Below are 22,795 nucleotides of genomic sequence, written 5' to 3'. Positions count from 1 at the left end.
CTTTGCGGCTGAACTCCTGCTCAAGACCTCACCTCTCCCGGCTTCTGTTCCTCCTCTGCCCAATGAAAGCGCAGAGTTCCACCCCAGCGCGGCTCTCAGAACCTCTGGTGGGATTTTACCAAAACGAGGACCTGCCTTTTGGGCCATCTCTTTGATGAGCTTGGCGAACCTTCCGGCCTTCCCGCTTACATTGTCATTGGCCGGGACTGGGACACACGCCCATGCCTGAGCCAATCACGGGCAAGAGGCGGGGTGAAGCGAGACCAATCAGATTTGACACCTCCTCTTCGGGAAATCCGGGCTCCCAGCGTGGGCTCCCAGCGTGGGCTCCCAGCGTGGGCTCCCAGCGTGGGCTCCCAGCGTGGGCTCCCAGCGTGGGCTCCCAGCGTGGGCTCCCAGCGTGGGCTCCCAGCGTGGGCTCCCAGCGTGGGGTCGTGTCTTCTGTCCCACACAAAGAATTCTCCGAGACCCTAAAAGCTTGAAAACAGGGTCGGGTGTCTTTTTTGGCCCCGAAGATGTCCGTGAAGGTTGGTTGTGTCGCCCCTGCGCCGTGGAACACCTGCGGGGGGGGGGGGGGGCATCTGTCACCCACCAGGTAGCTCGGCGGCCGCGGGCATCGAAGGTACCTACAAGGGCCAAAGCCAGCGGACGACCTGGAGAGCAAAGAAACACAAGGTGGGATCACGCGAGAAATAAGGCTTGTGGCTGCACTGGGGGAAAGAAAAGAAAAGAAAAGAAAAAGGTCATCTTGCCAGGGAGTAGTGTTGACTTAAGGAGGTTTAATTATAGTGGCAGGTGAACCCTGCTCTGCCTTTTGGGGGCTGTCCCCCGCTCAGCTGTCAGCTCCGCTTACCTTCCAGAGACCTGACAATTACATGGTGGCACTTTTCCAGTCCCCGGGGACCTAAGGCAGCCACTCTTCTCAAAGCTGGTAACTGAATTGGAGGTGCTGAAAGAAATACTGCAATTGAAATGATGCTTTAGGGGACGTTTATATGCCTCGGAGTGAATTAGTGTCTTTAAAAAAAAAAAAAAGCCCCTTCTCTGTGCACAAATATATACGTTTCACATTCCTTTTGAGGCACCAGCGATTTTAACAGCAGTGTAAATCAGACTTTACAGGCTATGTATTTCAAGTATGGAGTTCATTAAACCTGTGAAATTTGACGTTTGCTTTGGGGCGTGGCTAAGGTCCCCAGTAATGAATCACAAATTGTGTTGGGCTCTCTGATCAAGTTCAATATGCTAACTAGCCCCGTGGACTTGCAACAAAGAGGCCATTTCTCTCCGAGCCTCCCCAAACCCGGTTCTCCTAGGAACCCTTCTTCAAGGGACAAGGGACTCATGGAGGATGTGGTCCCACCATCTTTATTGAAGTTGAGAAGCATGTGGGATGTACTCTTTTCATTGATTCCGAGTGGTTGAGGGTTGATTTACTAAACCCTCGCTCAGTGCCAGGCTCTGTGCTGGCTCCCAGGACCCAGTGGCGGGTGAGACAGTGTCTGACCTGGTGGAGTTTGTAGCTTTGCAGGGAGGGGCGGGGGGAGACAGTCACAGAATAATTACTCCCACCAACAGTTAGGCAGTGGCCTGAGAAGTGCTAGGTGAGAAGCGCGTTGAGGCCCCGAGGGGACTTAATTAATTTGTGGGAGTATTAAGAAAAATCTTTCTGGGAGTCATAGTTAAGCAGAGACTTGAAGGGTGGATGGACCTTAGCTAGATTAAGAGCTGGGAATGTGGTAGGGATGGAGACGGGCTTGTGACAGGGTAGAGAGCATGCCCTGCACTCAGTTAGTCAATGATGAAGTATTTATGGATTGTTTGTGCTCTGGGATAGTCCTAACGATGTAGAGAAAACTGGACAGCTGCATCAACTGAGATTCATGGTTGCAAGAGACGGAAGCCCAATTAATTGGGAACTTGATGGTTCATGTACCTAAAAAGCCAGGGCTGACTTCAGGCATGGCTGGATCTAGGATGAACATGATACTAGGCATCTGCCTCTGTCTCCTGACTCTGTTTTGCTTCTTTCTAAGGCAGAACCTCTCTACCTAATGGCCCTAGCAGCCCAGGATCATATTCCACTAGTTTCCAATCCCAGTCCACAGAGTACCTCCCTCTCATGAATCCAGCAAAAGTTCTAGGTCTGAATCTCATTGGTTGGTCACACAACCAACTTGGGACAATCTCTGTGGCTGGGAGCTTGGGAACGCCCTGGTGGGCTGGCTCTGGGTCATGTGCTGTTATTGAAGCCAAAAAGGTGGGGTGAGTTCTGTGTAGGCCGCAAAACAAGAGTAGAGGTAGAGTGGCTCCCAGGAACACTGGTGGATAGGGTAATGGATGCCTGGCAGGCGGAATGTCTGTCCCAAGATCCAGGCTTCAGGGAGTGACTCTTGGCGTATCCTGCCAGGTGATCACAAGTGTAATATGTCTCACCGAGCTCCTGGTCTTTGTCACTCATTGTGCTCAGGAAGAGCTGAACAAGGCTGAGTCCTTGTCATCTAAGTCCCTGTCTCTCTGAGAGGGGATAGGAGGTAGGCAAGTGACCAGGAGTCCAGGGTGGTTGGTAAATTTGAGAGCACGGAAAGGTCCTTTAAGAGGCCAGGGAGTGACAGGTGTGATTCTCATGGAAGAGATGCCCCCTGCCTGAGAGATGCCGGAAGAAGAATCCGTGTCCCGCTTGGCAGTGGAATGACAAGGGCGTTTCAGGTCAAGGGAACAGCAGGACCAAGGACATGGGCTGGAGCATGGGATACACTTTGCTAATTGTTCAAGAGGTACTTTTCTCAGAAGCATAGAGATGTGCAGGAAAATAGTGGTGGCACAGCTAGCAAAGGAAGTTGGAACCATATTGTTGAGTTGTCGGTGACAGAAACTTACGTCAAACCATTTCAGATCTAAAAAAAAGACAGATATACTGAGGGGCTATGGCTAAACTGGCTTCAGGCACAGCTATATCCAGGGACATAAAGATATTTTAAAGATCACTTCTTTCTGGGTCTCACAGGTCTATCCTCCCCTATGGTGGCAAGATGGCCCTTAGCAGCTCCTGGCCTGCACCACCACCACCATCATTATCAGCATCTTCTCCTTCTCCTCCTCCTTCTTCTCCTTCTCTTTTTAAAAAAAAAATATTTATTTATTTATTTATTTGAGAGAGAGAGAGAGAGATAGAGATCAGAGGGAGGGGCAGAGGAAGAGAGAGAATCTCAAACAGACTCCACACAGAGTGTGGAGCCTGATGTGGGGCTCGATCTCATGACCCCCCAAGAGGAAGACCTGAGCTGAAACCAAGAGTAGGACGCTTCACTGAGCCACCTGGGGGCCGCAGCCTGTGTCTTCTGAGGCTGGCAACACTGAGAGAGAGACAGAGGCAGAGACAGAGAGGTAGAGAGAGACCTCAGTAGTTCCAGCCAGGCCCCAGGGGTGGCATGACGGGCCTGCCCTGGGCCACATGGCCAGTCCTGAACCAACTCCTGTGTTCAGGGGAATGTAGCACACTCATCAGCCCAGCCTGGGCTGCGCAGTCCCCTGCCAGACCTGTGACCGAAGGCCGTCCTGAACCACATGATGCAAAGGGGGAGATTGTGACTCATACCCTGTCCCCCAAGAAAACAGAGAGCAGAGTTCACAAAAGAAGAGGAAGAAGTTGGAAACCAAAGTAACGTAGGCATCACAGAAGGGTTGAGCCCTGCAGGGAGGAAGCTGGTACTTATTTTGGAGGCCATGGGAGCCAGTGAAGGTCGTGGAGCAGGGGAGCAGTAGCATCATCCAGGCTGAAGAACCCTTTGGCAGTGGTGGTGAGAGAGGGGTCAACGGGAGTGGAAAGAGAGGTGAGGTGATGTAGAAGAGGCTTCTGTGTGGGGCAGGAGGCCTGAGACCTGCCTTAGACGAGGCAGTGACTGTGGAGTGGGAAGGAGAGAGCCGAATGGGAGGGAAGTCGCTGGGGTGGGGTGTGCCAGGCGAGGGACAGGGAGGCCCACTAGCCTGCTGGCCACTTGGTCAGGGCTGGGGGTTGGGAGCTACCCTCTGGAGGTGGTGGTGATTTTGGAAGGATGTGACCCCAGGCGAAGACAGGGCTTTGGGAAGAGAACAGAGGGGCCTGTGTCTCTCCTCTGAGAGCATTTGGGGGCCAGTTGGGAATCTCATGGGCATTTGCGCTCCAGCTCTGGGGAGGGTGGGTCCTCCAAGATGCCATTTTCCACAAAGCTTTCCAGATGTTTGCTTTGTTGGTTTGCTTGCTTCATTTTTTTTTTTTTAAAGTGGTAAGAACAGAGAGACCCAAAAACAAAAAGCAAAACCAAAGTTGAACATTAGGAGCCCTTGAGGAGAAGGGCCGGAAAGCCTGGGCAGAACATGCTAGAAGTTGGAGGTGTGCTGTTTGCCCCCAGTGGCTCACTGTACCCTGCGCGCCCCTGCCCATGTGAGGACGGTTTATTAAGTGTCCTTCCCCTTTCTCTGTGCCCAGGCCCTGAAATCCAAAGGGAAAGGAGCCCTCTCGGTTTTCTGCTGAGCCCAGTGCCAGTGACTCAGACCTCCCCAGCCCCCATAGTCCATCCAGAGGGCAGCCCCATGGCTTCCTCTGAAGGATCTTTGGGGAGCAGCTCATGCCCCAATCCCTCTTGCTTGGAGGTATAGCTCCTGGAACACGGGCTGGGAGGGAAACATGGCTCTACCACTTATCAGCTGTGTGACCCCGTGAGAGTCATCAAAACTCTGAGCCTGGGGCGCCTGGGTGGCTCAGTGGGTTAAGGCCTCTGCTTTCAGCTCAGGTCATAATCCCAGGGTCCTGGGATCGAGCCCCGCATCGGGATTCCCGCCCAGCGGAAAGCCTGCTTCTCCCTCTCGCAGTCTCCCTCCTTGTGTTCTCTCTCTCTCTGTATCTCTCTCTGTCAAACACATAAATAAAATCTTAAAAAAAAAAACCCAAAACCAAAAGAACCCTCTGAGCCTCAGCTTACCCGTCTCTAAAATGAGGACTTCTGCCACCTCACAGAGTCACACTGGAAGGAGGATGCAAGAGAAGGCAGAGACGGCCTTCACCTTCAGTATGTAGTGGACATTTCTAAATTCAAGCGGGCGACGGGCCTTCACCTCACCGGCCATGTCCCTGCTCACACAGGAAATCATAGTCCGAGGAAATCAATTTTGGGGCCACGTGCTCTCCTGCCGTCGGGCCCTGAGGCTGGCCTGTGTGGAGGGAGGCAGAGCCTGAGGGCATCTCAGAGGTCTTACTAAAGATTGGGTCTCCGTGAAAGCCCAGCTCACCTCTTGGGTTCAGCTAACCTGGTCCAACTCGGGAGGGTTGCCAGATAAAACCCAGGACACTCCATTAAATTTGAATTCCAGAGAAGCAGGGAATAAATTTTTAGCCTAAGTATGTCCCCACTATTGCATAAGATATGCTAAAAAATGATTGTTTACCTGAAATTCAAAGTTCGCCTATGCCCTGAGCAACTTTACAAACTAGTCTAAGTAAAAAGAGGGAGTTTATTATTGAAAAGTCTGGGGCAGACTTCAGACCTAGTGGGTTGAAGGGGTTCAAACAATGGGACTGGGATTCAGTTTCTCTCTCTGTGTCTTGGCTCCACTTTCACTGGGCTGACTCTACCCCAGCTGGGCCCTCCGGTTGCCATGGTGGCCACATCCTTCCACCTTCCTTTCCAGCAGGAAAGAGTGAGTCTGTCCAGAGCCCAGCTGAAGACTTCTGCTGGAACCCCGGCCTGGCCTGGCTCACGTGCTTGTCCTTGAACCAATCCCCATGGTCAGGGGAATTCCACGTGCTGATGGACTTAGGCCTGGGTCACCAGCCCCTCTCTCCTCCTTCCCTCTCTCTTTTGTTTGTCTATGAGAGGATGTTTTTGGTTTTTGTTTAAGATCTTATTTATGTATTTATTTATGAGAGGGCACGCACAAGCGGGGGAGGGAGAGGGATAAGCAGACTCCGTGCTGAGGGCACGACGTGCAAAGGCCGACGCGGGGCTCGATCCCAGGACCCTGAGATCCTGACCTGAGTCCCGAAATCAAGAGTTGGATGCTTAACCGACTGAGCCACCCAGGCGCCCCTGGAAGGACGTGTTATTATTTCACTATACAACGATGACACCCATTACATTTTTTCCCCCAGTGGCCCAGGAAGCAAGAGTTCACATTTCTCTGATTCCTGAGAACCTTAATATCCTCTGTCTTTTGGAGAATCTAGTTTCTGACGACGTCGGTGGTGTTGTCCCCCGGGACGCCACCAGTGCTTAGTAGGAAAGAGCGTTCTGCGGGCTTCTCTGCGATGGGTTCCTACCTGAGGTGTTCATGATCTCATTCCGGTTCCAACTCGTGGTCACGTGCGTCCGTGTTGTCACACCAGGATTGGGCAGTGTCCCTCCCCCGGCAGATGTCAAAGCAAGCTCTGCCTGTCAGGGACAGGCACCTCGAAGGGAAGATGATGTAGATTTACGACAAACACAGGAGAAAGCCCCATCTGGGATTGGAGATAAAAGTTTCAAGATCATTTTCTTTGACTTCATCCTTTCCCGGCCACTCTTGCTGCGGTGAATCGAGATGTTCATCAGGTGATATGAAAACAAGGTTTTGAAGAGAAACCGCTTTTCAGATCTGCTTCGAGGCGCAGCGGTTCTCAGCCCTTGACAGTGGCTCCCTGCGAGCCCGCCATCTTGTCTGCATGTGACCCAGCTTTAAATTGGGGGTGAAGCCCCTCTGAGTGTCCAGGTGAGGGAGGGGAAAGGGCGACTACCAGAGAGAGATGTGTGGGGCTGTTTTGTTAGCAGGCGGGTGAACGGATGCACGACCCGGGGTCTCCCAGAAGTCTCCTGGCCCACCCCAGCAGTGTTGCCATTGACTCCGTCTAAGGAACCCGTGACCACTGCACACCAAGGGTCCCCTCCAACCCGCCAGAGTCAGCAATGACAATGACCACCAGCGTGCCTTGCATGCGGCCAGCTGTGAGGGACAGGAAGAAGTAAGTCAGGGAACTGAGGGGAACCATGTACAGAGCCTCTATTTCATCTGTTGGCTCCGGGCTAGAGCCCTCATGTGAGTCCCTTTTCCTCACAGCTGCTAGTTGAGATAAGTATGACCATTTCTGTCTTATACATAAGAAAACGGGGTATGCTGCCTGGGACACTTTTGCCCACAAGTAACACAAAACCTGACTCAAACTGGCTTACACAGACTGCCTTCAGAGGAAGCGTGTGATCTCATCATCAAGATGGGCTTCAGGAATTGCATGATCAAAGCTCTGGCTCCGTTTCTCTGCATTTCCCTTAATTTGCCCTTGTCTTTCTTGGTAGCAAGCAACTGGGGCCCATTCCCAGGTTTCAAACTCCTGTAGATGAAAGAGAAGGTGTTGCAAATGACAGAAAACATAACTCAAAGTGGCTGAAGTGAAAAAGAAATGTCTTCATATAGATGAGAGGCTAATGAAGTTTTTTGTGGCTGCAGGTATGGCTGGATCCAGGGGCTCAGATGTTGTCAGCCGCACTTAATCTCTTTCAATCTCTTGGCCTTTCTCTATGTTGCCTATATCCTCTGACATCTTGCTATATAGAATGTAAGACATCAAGATAGCTAATGATGATTCCAGGCAAATATCCTTCCATCTCAGGAGGGAAGAGAGAATGTATGTGTGAGTGGGATTCTCTTTTCTAACAGTTCAAACTAAAGTCCTGGGACTGATTCTCACTGATTTGAGCCAATCGGTCTGAATGCTGATTAGCTGGCCCTGGGTCCTCTGCTTACCCCGAGAGCTGGGAATAGAGTCAGAAAGGTCTGATCCCACAATAAGAATTAGAGTACTTATTCCAGAAGTGGGCAGGGACATTAGGGGCTAGGGGCAAAGGTGTGAGTATTTAGAAGGACCTGTCTGCAGAAGGATGCCCCAGCAGGCCATGGCATAAGGTCCCTCTCTCCCCCAGATACCCCCACCCTCCGCTGAGTCAGGGCTTCAGGATTGTTCAGGATTGGGAACCTTGAGATTGTCTTCTCCTGCATTCCATGCTCTGACTGCAGATTGGAGGAGAGAGGGCGGTGGGAGGCATGCCCTCCCTGGAGCCTTTTGCTCACAGCCCCCATTTTGTTTTTTCATTTTACTTTTACTCTTGCAGCTGATGACAATACAATAGTACACAGCTTCCTGACTCCAGGGTGAGTCAGTGCCACGAAAAAGAGTCACTTTGAGAGACTCCGGCCCATGTAAACAATTCGGTCGACTGCAGTGTCTTTGCAGAAGGAAGGAATGAGGGAGAGAAAGATGGAAGGAGGGAAAGGGAGGAAGGACAGAGAGAAATGTAATTTGTGGAATATAAAGACTCCCCAGGGAGTGCTGCCACACTACCCTCTCCTGCTGCAGGCCATGGCATAAGGTCCCTCTCGCCCCCAGATCCCCTCCCTCCCCTGAGTCAGTTCTGTGGGAGGACCGTCCTCTTCATGCTTGATTCACCCGCTCAAGCTCCCGGGCGTTAAAGCCTGGGCTGCAGAAGGCGCTTCTAAAGACACGTCAGATGGTTCCCAAATGGGGCAAACTGAGAGATCTTCCAGAGGACTTGGCTCTCCCCACATCTGCCTGCCACTGGGAGAAGTTGCCAGGCATGCACGTGAGCTGGGGACTGGAGCAGTTTGGGGATAAAGAGGTTGGGAGTTTGGGTGCATTCGATCCTGAAATCAGAGGCATCTAAAGGAGTATTCAGCTCCTAGTTTTTCTCTAGAGCTGGGTCAGCAAACTTTGTAAAGGGCCAGACTTAAGACATTTTCATCTCATAGGTCGTATGGTCTGTGTTGCAAGTCAGTCGTACCACTCTGCCATTTTATTGTGAACACGGCCATAGACAGTCCATAAAGTAATGCGGGCGTTCCAATAAAACTTTATTTATAAAACCAGGCAGTGGGCCGTATTTGGTAATGGTTTGTCACCCCCTGACTTAGACCAAAGAAATTGTAGGAAGAATTAGCACTCTGAGTCAGAAAGCTGGCATTTTTTTTAATGTCAGCTTTACTAAATTGTAATTTATGTATGATGAAACACAGGTTTTAAGTGTACAGTTCAATCAGCCAATGCAGGACGTCTCTGTTGCCTTTCACAGTGACGCCCCCCCCCCCATGCTGTGTCCAGCAAGCTGCTGATGTGACTGCCGCCCTCCAGATTGGTTTGGACGGTGCCAGAATTTCATATAAGTAGACGGGGCATGCTTTGCACTAGGAAAGGCCAGGGATCCTGAACCGCAGTGCCCTGTGTCCCTGCTCTAGCATGAGGCTCTGTCTTCCCTGCGGAGGCTGCCAGCTCCAAAGTCTGCTCTCCCTGGACCCAATCATGGCTCAGAAGGCAGGGAGCCTCAGAGCACGAACAGCGGCTCCTCTGCTCAATGGCCCAGAGCCACCAACCAGGGCTGGGATGAGCTGTGTTTACCTTGGAAGGCCGACCTCTTTTGTAACACTCACTCATTGTTGCCAGGAGCCCAAAAATACTTTTATTAATGGAAAAACAGGGATGGCTCCACAAAGAAATATTTTGACAAGCCCAGAGGAGTCAGCGGGAAGGTTTAGAGCATATCCTCAGGAAGCTTGGGCTTCTTATCTTCCACGGAGCCCACTGTGGGGAACGTGCAGCATGCTTCTCCCGGCGCGGGGCCTGCCCCCGTTTCCAGAAGACGCTCCGAGGCATGGCTTCCTGGGCTGGATTGTGCTGAGGTGGCTTTCTGCAACGTGGCCCAGTCTGCACCCCACTCTAGGTATGGCTCCCCACGGCCCCGCAGCTTTGTTCCGGTGACTGCCCCCATCCAAGTGTTCTCTCCCCGTTTCCCTTGACTGCAAATGAAGGCTCAGAGCTGGCTCCAGACATCTCTCCGGGTTCCCAGGTGCCTACCAGTGCCTGCTGGACAAGGCAAGTTCCAGCATGCTTTTCTAGCTCTCCTGGAGAGAGCTCTCTCTCATATGTGCCAACTGTTAATTTGCTTTATTTTATTTTAAAAGATTTTATTTATTTGAGAGAGAAAGAGTGAGCAAGAGGGAGAGAGAATCTGAAGCAGACTCCAATGCTGAGTGCAGAGCCTGACACGGGGCTCGATCCCACAACCCTGAGATTGTGACCTAAGCAGAAACCAAGCGTCAGACACTTACCTGACTGAGTCAGCCAGGCAACCCATGCCAGGTGCTATTTTAAATACCGTCACATGTGCTAACTCCCCACAGCAGCTCTCCAGTTGGGTAATACTATCCCCACTGTGTGGATGAGAAAACTGAAGTACAGATCAGTTAAGTTAACTCCCCTAAGATCACAGAGTTAGTGAGAGGCAGAGCTAGGATTGGTACCTAGGCCAGCTGGCTCTGGAGCCTGACTCTTAACCCGACTTCTGACCATCTTTCTGAAGTGCATATATGATTGCATTATGGCGTGTCTCTGTACTTGAGGTCTTTGTACTCTTATTTATTTATTTATTTGACAGAGGGAGAGAGATCACAAGTAGGCAGAGGAAGCAGGCTCCCCGCCAAGCAGAGAGCCCAATTGGGGGCTCGATCCCAGGACCCTGAGACCATGACCTGAGCCGAAGGCAGAGGCTTACCCCACCAGGTGCCCCGAGATCTTTGTACTCTTAAAATGGAATCCACATTGCTTAGGACAAGTTTAGTTGTTATATTGAAGATCCCCAAATAACAGTGGCCTAACCAAGTTAAATATTTTTTTTCTCTTATAAGAGAACTCGGTTAGGAGATCTAGGGTTGATATGGAGGCTCCACGATCCTCAGGGACCCGAGCTCCTTCTAGCTGGCAGCTTTGTCTTCCTTAACACAGTTTCTACCTCTTGGCCCCAAAATGGCTGCTTGAGCACCTACCATCGAGTCCCCATTTTAGCAGGAAGAGAAGAAAGGGAAATGGAGAGTATGCCCTGTCCCTTTAAGAATTTGATTCCAGGGGCGCCTGGGTGGCTCAGTGGGTTAAAGCCTCTGCCTTCGGCTCAGGTCATGATCTCAGAGTCCTGGGATCGAGCCCCACATCGGACTCTCTGCTCAGCAGGGAGCCTGCTTCCTCCTCTCTCTCTGCCTGCCTCTCTGCCTACTTGTAATCTCTGTCTGTCAAATAAATAAATAAAATCTTAAAAAAAAAAAAAAAGAGTTTGATTCCAGGCCTTCCTACCATGTGACTTAGGCCAAGTCATTTAACCTTGTTCAACATCTTCGGAAAGGGAAGATATTTGAACTTCTTTCAGAGATTATAAAGACTAGACGAGTTAATACATATCAAATACTTGGAATAAGGCAAAGTGTAGAATAAACCTTAAATTTTAGCGACTGTTATTGACACCATGTAGATGACACTGTTCGTGAAGGCAGATGTGACTAGATTATATGGCTCTCCCATGAGTCATATGGCTCTCCCATGTGTCTCCCCAAGCCTCTCCCTTAGCAGGACTAGCAACCTGCTTTGTAATGTGTGTTGACCTCTCTTGCCCCCACTGGATGGAGAGCTCCCTGAAGAGGTGTACTCTCTGTCTTCTTTTCCCACTGTGTCCCCAGCAGCAAGTTCACGATCACACGGCAGGTGCCCAGAAAGCCTGTCAAATGCATAAAGTAATGAATATTTCCAGTGCTAGCAGGCTCACTGCCATAGAGAATGCTGCCTCAGGGCCTTTGCACACACTGTTTCTGCTGTTGTCAGTGTTTCCCCAGCTATCTGCATAACCAGTTCTGCCATTTCACTCTGCTCAGTGCCAGCTGTTCAGTGAAGCCTTCCCTGACCATCCTGGCTGAAACCATCTCCTTCCCCCATCCCTTTCTAGCTTCTCGTTCGACTTTGTTTTTTCCTTGGCACGTATTGCCATGCAACGGTGTCATTGGTATTCACGTGTTCACGTTCCATCTCCCCCTCCCCTCTCCGGACTATGAGCTCAGGAGAGGCAACCTCTGCCTCTCTTTTGTCACAGCTGCATCCCCAGTGCCCAGAAGAGTGCAGGCATGTGACAATGTCTGTTGAATAAGTAAGCAAAGCGACAAGAGAGCCCATTTGGTTTTTGAAGGATGAGGAATAAAATTCGAGTTGTATGCACCTCAGTCCTCTGAACAACTGGAAGGCCTCTTTCCAGCTTAGCTCTCAGAAAAATGCAAACGAGATAAACCTTTCCTTTTCCCCCTTTCTTTTTCTTCTGCCCGCAGAAGGAGAAAGGCAAGCCAAACCGATTCCCTCTCACTCCACGTCAGCTCTCCAGCTTCTAGGAAAATCTTCCCCATCCCTGAGGGCCCCCGGGGCATTCTGAGGGCCGCCTTTGGCCTCCTGCCGCATCCCGGCTCAGCGATCTTGGAGCAGTGGAGGGAGCCCCGCAGAGGGGCAGGCTCTCCCTGGAAACTTGCTGTCAGCAGGCCGATGAGCTGGCAGGGACCGTCCAGGGTTCTCTCCAAATGTCTTGGAAACCTCCCTGTTGGGTCACATTCCGGCTTGGGGGACCCTGGGATTACCAGGACTCTCGCTGGCAGCCAGCGGCTGATGGGAGTCGCAAGATTCAGCACTTCTGAGTTGGGGAAAGCGGAGCTGGTATTATTTTGGGAACAGTCCGTCATGAGAGCCTCCAAGAGCAGATCAGAGAGGCTGGTTAAAGCAAGACGATGTATTTTGAAGTGAACCAGGCAGGGAGACACCTTGCTCTTTGCCACGACCACAGAACGGGGGGTTCTTTCCAGATGAGGTGAACCTTTCCGTCCCTTGGAAACGGGGAAAGCCTCTCCAGCTGTCCAGCCACCGCCTCGTTCCTTCTCCCCTGCCGGCCCCGACGGAGCGTCTCATCCACCCCCTCGGCCACGTGATGGGGTGAGGGGATCCTCGGCCAGCCGAGAAGGTGGCCGGACAGACAGGCCTCCCTGCCATTCAGTGAACAAACACTGAGAGCATCTAGAGGCGTGACTCTGGTGTCATCCACTGTGGTCCAAGTTCACACAGTGTCTGATGCTTACTAGTTGGTGGCCTGGAGTCTCTGTGCCTCAGTTTCCTTCCCTGCAAAATGAGGATTTTGTTGTGAGGACGCTGAGTGAGTGCATAGACTTCACCCTGTAGACAGGAGATGGGACTGTTTACCGACAACCCACCAGTTCCAGACGTCACTCTGAGCCCCACTTAAGCTGGACATGCCCCTCTCCTCCCAGTCCACTGGGGAGATGAGTCATAACCAAGCAAACAAACAGAGGAGATAATTGCATATTGTTCACTCAACAAACCTTTGGGAGATCCAGTCATATGCCGGGCATTATTCTGGGTGCCCAGGAGATAGCAGTGGATAAGACGAAGTTCCTGCCCTCGTAGAATTGCTATTTTAGGTGGGAGGCAGGGGAGATGTCCATGACACGGATGAATGTACAGTAAGTGGTAAATACTGTACAGAAATTCAACAGGGGGTTGGGGTTGAGATTTGTGGGGTGGGGTTGAGCTGGACCCTACTTCTAAGATGAGGGTCTTAGGAGAATACATTCATAGGATGACATGAGAATGGGGACCAAGAAGATGCCAGAAGCTAGCCATGAGGGTTTGGGGGACAGAGGGTTCTGGGCAGAGGGGTAAGCTAGCACAAGGGCCACGCAGTGGGGCCAGGCCAGGGAAGGGCAGGGAGGCTGGGATGGGACAGTGGGGTAGATGGGGTTGGACAGGACCAGGTCTTAGAGGCCATTGTGTTAGCTATCGGTTGTTCCCTCCAAACTTTAAAAAACGAGTGTCAGTGATCTCTGTTTCCTATGTGGGTGATGTGGCCCCTTCATCTGAAGACATGGCCATTGGCAGGAGGCTCTCCAGGGGGCTGCATGAGTGTCCCCACAACATGGCAGTGGGCTGCCCCAGCGGGAGGGACCCAGGAGGCAAGGCAGAAACCGCATGTCTCTATGACCTGGCCACGGAAGCCACCCACGTACCACCATCTGGGCAAGATCCCAGAGCGGCACAGGGCGGGAGGGAACTGCATGAGGGCAGGAACCCCTCCCCAAGGTGCACACCCTGGGACCTTCGGGGAGGCTGGCCTGGACTTCTGCGGTGGGGGCTGGGGAGCCTCTGAAATGGCATTTTTGATGGATCTGGGAGCTCCTATAGCTGCTGTCTGTAGTGGCAAGACAGTAGTTCTAGTACAATGACCAAGTGCTTATGTTACTGGGCCCTGCACTTAGAAGATGCGGTGTCCTCAGACCCTCCCGGCTCTTGGGAGCGGTAGGTACAGCTCCAGGCCAGGCCCTGGAGTCCAGTGGAATGACCTGAGTGGAGAGAGGAAAGGGGACGGGAGCCCAGAAAGAGAGGCGTGCTGGAAGGCCGGGCCTTGGGGTAGGACCAAAGGAGAATGGGGCTCTGGGTATTTCCTGGGGGCAGGAACACGGGGCTCCGGGGGCTCAGAGGTGAGCACCATGGCTGGAAGGAGTGGAGAAGGTTTTCTAGGTGTTTAAGCCACACATTGGATTCTGGACTTGATTCAGAAGGGAATTATAACCCCACAGAGGGTTTTAAGCAGGGAAGAATGGCAGGATGGGGTGCCCCGTTTAGATTCTGGAGTGTAGAAACTTCATGCAGGACGGCGTAGACTTAAGTAGGGGCAGGCATAGGAGAGAAGCAGGGACAGCAGCGAGGAGGGAGACGTGGGGTGCCCTGGCAGGACTGGTAGTATGAGGAGGAGGCAAGGTGGACGGATGCAAGAGCTTTGTAGGAGGGGAAGTGTGGCAGCAGAGGGAGGGACAGAAGTTAAGGAGGACAACCACCAGGTTCCTGGCTTAGGGAGCTGGAAGATGGACGAGCAAAGCTCACCAGCGCCCCTGACCTCCATCCGTGAGGCCTCCAGCATTTACGGTCCCCTCGGACAGTCCCTCCGCCGCTGTAGTTCACCAGTGCTCCCTTGGCATGGCCGGCGCCTTCTCAGTCAAGTTCAAGGCAAGGCCCCTGACCTGGAGTTGTATCCTCGCCCCATTCCCACCACCGCTCACCAGCACCAGGTTCATGGCGTCGGCTGGTAGGTGAATAGGGATAAGGGGGCAGTTTCTCAGAGCAGATGAGAGGCAGCCTGGTGGGTCCGAACACAGGCTCTCCGGCCAGCCGGGCGGTTTGGGCTTCACATCTCCCTCCTGCCACTTATCTCTGCGCCGCAGCTCCCTCCTCTGTGAAATGAGGATCGCAGGGGTGCAGAGACGATTTGGTGAGTTCATTCCTGCCGTAGGGTGAGTGCCCGATAAATGGCCACGGTGGCCGAGAGAGCCGCTATCCTCGCCGTTCTGGTTTGCATACACCTGTGTCTGCCCCGCTCTCAGTGCCTGGGATCTGCTGCGGTCCAGCCCAGGTGCCCTCCCCCAAGCCCTGCTGTTTACCTTTCAGCCAGGGTCAAGGTGACTGGCAGAGGGAGATGACACCTGAGCTCCAACTGCAGCTGGAGAGCTGGGGAGCTGTTTTTAGGGAAAATGCCCAAATCCTTCTAAATATTCCTGATGTTGAATCAGTCACTGGGGCTGCACCAGTAAGTGGTATTTCAGCCCAAATACCTGTGTTTCTTATTTATAGAGTTGTTGGGGGGCAGAGAGTCTAATAAAAGGCTTCCCCGGTGATTCAAGGTCTCCTGCAACCCAGATGTCTTGTAGTCTCCCCAGGCCTTTCTCCCCATGGCCACCTGGACTCCTTCTATTTGCTTTGATTCAGCTTCTTTTTCGCTTTTTCCTCCTATGCTGGCCGGTTCCCACCCCAGCTGAGAGCTTCTATTTTGGGAGTTTTCGTGGATAATTTAGTGGGCGGAAGCTCCCCACCCACCCCCCTCGGAGCATCCCTTAAAAAAAGGGAGAGTGCTCAAGAGAAGTGAAAAACAGTGGGTGGTTCAGTTCAAAAGGACAAAATATTTCTTGCCCTGGCACTGGGAGAGGAAAGAAATTGTCTGAGGAACCGAACAGCTAAACTAAGAAGTCGAAAGCTGCAGCCCATAAGGGCAAATTAGGTGACTCAGCCTCGACTCCCCCGGCTCCAATCCTTGCCGTATGAAAGTGCTTTAAAAGGGAAAAATGCTTAACTGTGACAAAGAGTGGGTTCCATAAAAATGTGGCTAATGCCACTTCTGCAGAGTTCCAAAAGGCGCCCCCTCTCAGCAGCGCTGGGCACCTGCGAGGTGGGGACTCGCCTCCGAGGCTTGAGCCTGGGTGGGACTGAGTCTAAAATTATCCCCGATAATGAGTCTGGCAGAAGAGAGCCCAGCGTGCTAGTTTCCTGCCTTGCTTCTGGCCTCTAAGACCTCGGCTCCCAGGGAGGCCTCTGGGAGCCGGGACCGTGGTGCCAAGAACACGGGCTTTGCTGCCAAACAGAGTTGGGTTCCAGTCAAGGCTGGTCATGTGAACGTCGACTCACCGAGCCTCAGTTTGCTCATCTGTCAATGGGGTGTATGGCATCAAGCCTGCTGGGAAGGTGAGACGAACAATGAGATCCTGCAAAGAATCTCTTGCATGACCTGGACAGCGCAGTTGTTTAATAAAGGGAGGCTTTTGGAGGTTAAGGGCTCAGACTGCAGGGTCGAACAGTATCAGTCCTGGCTTAAGCACTGTTCACAACTTGACCATGGGCAGGTTTTTTTGTTTTGTTTTGGTTTTGTTTTTCGTTTTGTTTAAGTTTTTATTTATTTATTTGAGAGAGGGAGAGCACATGCGGAAGGGGAAAATGGCGGTGGGGTAGGGAGAGAAGCAGACTCCTTGCTGAGCAGTGAGCCCGATGGGGAACTTGATCCCAGGACCCTGAGATCATGACCTGAGCCAAAGGCAAAGGCTTAACCGACTGAGCCACCCAGGCGCCCCTTGTTTTGTTTTAGGTTACATTTCAAGCACTTACCATACAGTTTACTGTTCTTTGCATCGCATTCTCATGTCAACTCTGAGTAAGGCATTGATGGTGTCCCCGTTTTATAGAATGGGTAAGGGTCTGTGGCTGAGCCAAGAGCCTGATTCTAGAGACTGTCCTTTATCCTGTCTCTCAGCTCATCTGACCTAGTGCTGCCTGACAGAACTTTCTACAGTGAGGGAGACCTATGCTGCTGCGCTGTACAACTCGGTAGCACATAGTGTGCAAACAGTAGCAAATAGTGTGGCATTGGAGCACCTGAAGTGTGGTGCGTGCACTGAAGAACTAAGGTGTATGTTTTATTTGTTAATTATTTTCCATTTTAACAGCTGCATGTGGCTAGTGGCGACCATCTCGGACAGAGTAGGGCCAACCCCTCCCAGGGCCAGGGTATTATTCTGCAGAAGGTCCAGAGCAGGAATCTCTAGATGACTCTAGCTCAGGGCCTGGCACACAGTAGGTGTCTAATTAGGGCTTGCTCTCTGTAGTATTTCTAAGCAGAGTGATTGTCCTCAGAAGATAGTGGCTCCCCGTCTGCCCGATGACCGGATAGCAGCAAAAGGAAGTCAAGCGCTGAGTTTCCTTCATGCCGAGGATGACCAACTTGTGCTAGCTCGCCCGTGACTCTCCCAGCTCTGAGGCTGAAAGTCCTGCGTCCTGGGAACCCGCTCAGTCCTGGCAAACCGGGATGGTTGGTCACCCTGTTTTTGCCTCTGACGAGGGGTGCACAGTCCCCAGGGAATGGGGCTTCCTCAAGAGGCTCACTGAGAAGAATTTCCTCCGGGGCCTTACAGGCTGCGTGCCAGTATTTGCCAAATGAAGCAAGAGGTAAGTTTTTCTGCCCTTGGTGTGCCTCAGTTTCCTTTTTGGAAGGTTGGGGAGAAGGACTCCCTGGTCAAGGTAAAGCAGTACAAGGTCAGGAGTCCAGGAGGTGGGCAGCTTGGCTGCTCCTGGGGGCGCACAGTGGCCCATATATCTGACGGCTGGAGGCCACTAGTGTGAGGTGGGGGGTTTCCCCAGTGGCTCTTGGAGGGACAGCACCTGCGGCAGAAGTGGTCATGTCTGAGAGCCCAGTGAGGCCTAGAAAACAGAGTGGTCCCACAGAGGGAGCCAGCTCCTCTCTGCTCTTCAAGTTGTGGTCTGTCTGTGAGGGGGTGGGCGAGCTGATGAGTCATGAGCCTTGGTGCTACCCACAGTCGGACCGACAGTATCGGCAGTGGCCACTTTCAGAGCTGACTTTTTATCTGTGGGCCCGGAGGCTCCCACCAGCGTGGCAGGTGACAGAGCCTAGCTGGGCTGCACCAAGAAAGAGCATCTTGACAGCAGCACCTCCCCCCACTCCCTCAGGCCTACTGGGGTCTGCGTGGCGCATTGGTGGGAGCCACGCGTGGCATCCCATGGACCTTTTTCTGGAGAGTGTGCAAAGTTCATGACATCCCTTCCCTTTATTTTCCTGTTTATTCAGAGCATGTGTAAACACATGGGTTGCCTGGTTCCCGCGTCTCTTTGGCCATTTCATTATTGCTGGAGCCTCTGAGCATCACTGGAAACCTTGGGTTTTCTAAATGAATCTAAAAATAAACTCTTCGAGAGAAAAAAATCTTGGAGTTGGAGAGTTGACACAAGGCACCATTATTTATTTCTTTTTCCTCCTTCCCCTCCTCCCCTCCCCCTCCCCCTGCTCTCCCCCTTCCCCACCATCTACGGACACAAAAAATTGGGGCAGCCAGAAAGGTCCCAAGAGACCTGCAAGGGCCCCTGGGTCAGTGTCCAGGGGTCTTGACTACCTGGGCTGTCGCTCTGAGCCCCGGGCAGCCCGCTCCGGGAGAGGCCCCGCTTGCAAAACGGGGGGCTTGGGAGTTGTGGGGGCACGGTTTGCTAAGAGCTGCGTGGGCTGGGGAAAGGGTGGCCGGGCCATCCTTGCAGACAGCCTCCGAGCTCCTGCAACCCCCCACCCTTCTGCTCGCCGCCGCTGCCCGCCTCTGCTCCCTCTCCCCGACTTCTCTCCCGAACAATCAGGGACTTGTGCTGGCGGCCGAGGGAGCCACGGAGCTGGCTGGCCGCGGAGGAGGCGACGTCATGGATTCCTGAGTGTGAAGTTTGCAGGAAAGCCCTTAGTTTTGGAGATGGCCGGGATCCAGCGGTTTCCATGGCGCTGGATAAACAGGAGGAAACAGTGAGGGAATCCCGTTATTTTACTGCATTGAAAGCCTATAAACACGGAGCGCGGGGAAGGAAGTCGCGTTCCCTCTCGAGTAAGCCCGAGCGCCCAGCCGCGCCGGAGCGGGAGCGGGAGCCGGGAGCCGGGAGCCGGGAGCCGGGAGCCGGGAGCCGGGAGCCGGAAGCCGGAGCCGGAGCCGGAGCCGGGAACCGGGAACCGGAGACCGAGCCTGAGCCGGGAGCCGGGAGCCCGAGCCCGGAGGCAGCGGGCGCGCAGCTCCCGGGCTGCTTGCAGGCTCCAGGGCCAGGGCAGCCGGCGAGCATGCTTTAGGGAGGACGGCCCGGGGCTCTCCCTCTCCCGCGGCGCGCCGAGCCCCCATCCCCTCCAGATGCAGAGAGAGGCTGCGTTCAGACCGGGGCACTGCCTTCCCCTCCGCATCATGGGGTCTGTGGACCAAGGTAAGCGACTCGCCTTCTGGTTCAGTCTTTTCCTCTCCCGCCTCCCAGCCCTGTCCCTTCTGCTCCTTTCGGGCAGCGCTTTCAGCTCCTGGCTGAGGTCTCCGGGGAGGCCCGGGGACTGCTCTCTCCTAGGGGCGCAGGTAGGGGGGCAGGGGCCGGGGTGCCCTCACCCTGGCCAAGGAGGGGAGACCTGGGCATGGGGGGAGTCGGCTTGAGGCCACTCTGCGGGGGCAGTGAGGCATCTCAAGGCGGGATTCCCTAGGCAGGTCTGTCGTAAGGACTGTCCCCTCCGTGGGACGGTGGGAGAGATTCGTGATGCTCACTGCTGGCTGCTTAACCATTGCAGCACTGGGCTTCTGACAGCAGATGCCATTCCGCTCTATCACCATCATCACCACCACCATCATCACCGTCATCACCATCATCATCATCATTTAGACTTTTTTCTTCTTTTAGGGGAACACGCTTGACATTTTACTATATAATAAATACAGTAATGAGGATTTTTGCTTTTTAACAGTTAGAGCAGCAGATGCCCTGGGACATTTGAACAACTTTCTTTCCCCCTTTTTGATGTGCCTAATGGATACAGTCCTCCGGCTCCCCTTTTAAGTGCAATGTACCATCAGTTTGTTTGGCGATCTGATTACACTCTACTTTCCATGTCTCTGTCTTTCCCCCTCCTCTTGGAGTCAGCGCCGGAATCACACTATTGGGATCTTACGGGAGGGGCTTGACGTATAAGAATGTGATATGAAAATAGCTGTCTGGCTGGGATTGCAGAGGGCTTAGGCTGCACGCTAATGAAGCGGGCTTTACGAGTGGGAACCAGGCAATGCGATGTGTTTTCCAGAGGCCAGCCCCGCGTGGAGCGGGGGGCACTGCCCAGCGGGCAGGACTGCAAGAGTTAAGTGAAATAAATATGCGTAGGAGGAGTTAGCCTCGTGTCATAAAATTGGAGTTGAATGTAGGTTTTGTGCTCTGTGTGGCTGATTAAAGTTCTGGGGGAAAAGAAATGACAATTTCAGTAAATAAACCTGAAGGGCTCTTTTTTTTTTCCTTCTTCTTCTTTTTTTTTTTTTTTTGAAAACCCAAGTGAGGCCAACTGCCTTGGGTTAGGTAAATGGTGTGCTTTGCCACAGTGAACCTCCATGGCTTATATATATATATATATATTTTTTTTTTTAGCTGAGTTGCGCTTTTGAAAGCAAGTCCCTGCCAATGCTTTGAACATTTTTACGGGCACCAGGTTATCCTGTCCTCTGCTAGGGGTCAAGCATATGACAATACTGGTCACAAGACATTACTGACACGGCAGCATCTGTAAAAGTGATGCTTTCAGCCAGCCAACAGACAGATGTCTTATGGACGCAAATTGGTTTTTACTGTCACACGTACTGAAGAATGGTGTTTGATGTTATGACAGTGGGGGTGGGGACAGACTAATGCAGCATTGAGCTCTATTCAGAAAGGGAGAGAGAGCTTGGAGGAGAAACTGGGCTTCTGTTTTACGGTGTGATCTAACACAAGCCTCACATTTTATTGGTGTGGCTACACCTCTCCTCTGGGTTTACGAACTTGCTCGTCCCTCCAGGTTTTGAAGTGTGTGTATTTTGGACGTGCACGTGCATTGCCTACCCTCCCCAAGCCAAGCTCGTGTGTGCAGGGGTTGTAGTATGAGCGTGCCAGTGTGTGTATGCATGTGGGAGACAGGGTACCACATTGTTCCCAGCAAACCACACTTGGCATGCCAAGGCAACGGGCACACGGAATACAATTCTAGACATCACAGACAGCTGGCATGAGTGGCTTCAGCTGTGTCCTGCATCGGGGTCTCCCCGGGGAACAACCGAAGGGCCCCTTTAAACTCAAACACCTCCGTGATCCTAGGAACAGACCTGAAGGTGCCTGCAGATGGGCGGGGTCAGCAATAGTGAATAGAAATATTTGCATGGTAAGAAAATACTGACCTTGCTGTGCAGCTCCGGGTCAAGGTCCTGGGAAAAACTGAAGATCTGAAAGAGGTGTGTTCAGTTTTATCTGAAGTGGGATGATGGAAAGTATTTTAGGAATTAAACAAGCCCAGGGTGAGCTCTGTTCACTCCCAGACCCAAACTCCCAGTCTTCTGCTTGGATTAGAGTTCCTGCTTGGCCACATTGCAACTGTGTGATCTTGGGCAAGTGACTTAACTTCTCTGTGCCTCGGTTTCCACATCTGTGAAATGGGACCAGTAATAATGTCTCCCTTACAAGTTGCTGTGAGATTCTGGGAGGTAACAGAGGTAACGCCCCTATGATGGTCTCATGCTCACAAATCAGCACTTGGCAAATATTAGCTGTGATTCCTGTTGCTTTGAAGATGCTAAGTAACAACATGGTGACAAAAATGGAATGTCGCAGCTAAAAGTCTTTGAAGAGATGTGGCGCTTTAAATCTCTTGGGGTACACTTTTAACTTATTGGAGCTTCCCAATGGCACAGGTTGGGCAAGATCATGTCTTCTAAAGCCTGTTTCCTCAGCTGCAACAGGGAATGTGATGGAGAGGATCTGGCGGGGGCGTGTCATGAGCGTCCCATGAAATCACGCTCATGGAACACTCATCTCTGTGCTGAACATGAGGTAAAACATGCTCAATGTTATTACTGCCTGACAGTTTAGGACCAAGAGAGCTACGTTGCCTGAAGTCACACAGCAAGCTGGACCTACAATGCCTGGCACGCGAACGTGTGTGTTGAGGACAATTACTGTCTCCTTCACGGAGGAGGGGAGTGAGGCACAGAGAGTGCGGGAACTGCCCAGCAGGGAAGCGGTGGAGCCATACTTTGAATCCAGCCTCTTGACCATAAGCTCTGTTGTCTCTGGAACTCATTAATATTCTCTTAATTCTTTATAACACCGTTTGACAGATGAGGGAGCGGAGGCAGACCTGACCCTGGTTCTGGGCTCTTCTGGCAAGGTGTTCTCTGATGTATCCTGGAAGGGAAGGAGAGCAGTGTGGAAGGAGGGGAAGGGTACAAGCATCATCCGTAGAGTCAGGGAAACTGAGGCAGCAGCTGATTTATTTCAATAGTAGGGTGAATCAAGGAGGGCTTCTTGCCTTGGCTCAGGGGAACAGAGGCGCGGTGTTTCCATTTCCACTAGAACAAGAACAGTTCCCGGGCGGCCGGGAGGCTCTTAAGCCAGCACTGCCTTCTGCCTGCACTGGTCAGAGACCCTTCCAGGCCCCCCCCCCCCCCCCCGCCTGGCTAAGCCCTTCTGTTGGTCCCACATCATCCCACCTCCAGCAACACCTCCGGGTCTCTCCTCCTTTCCCTAGAACTTCAGAGAGAAGCGCTCATTATCCCGGAAGCTCCT

At 52.5% G+C, this 22,795-nt stretch overlaps 1 long non-coding RNA gene across 2 annotated transcripts; it reads left to right on the top strand.

Moving 5' to 3' along the window:
* Positions 1-386: 386 nt before the first annotated feature.
* Positions 387-18,457, top strand: LOC125108649 (uncharacterized). 2 transcript variants are annotated; one of them, XR_007129986.1, is made up of 3 exons: positions 387-675; positions 17,311-17,650; positions 18,288-18,457. It is a non-coding gene; the product is annotated as an uncharacterized LOC125108649 (long non-coding RNA). The 2 variants fall into 2 exon arrangements; XR_007129985.1 differs by lacking the exon at positions 18,288-18,457 and adding an exon at positions 18,081-18,266.
* Positions 18,458-22,795: the final 4,338 nt, after the last annotated feature.

This window comes from Lutra lutra, chromosome 9 (assembly GCF_902655055.1).
Source record: "Lutra lutra chromosome 9, mLutLut1.2, whole genome shotgun sequence".
Lineage (NCBI taxonomy): Eukaryota > Metazoa > Chordata > Mammalia > Carnivora > Mustelidae > Lutra > Lutra lutra.
The sequence above is the reverse complement of the archived record's forward strand: the minus strand, read 5'-3'. Positions and strand labels throughout refer to the sequence as shown.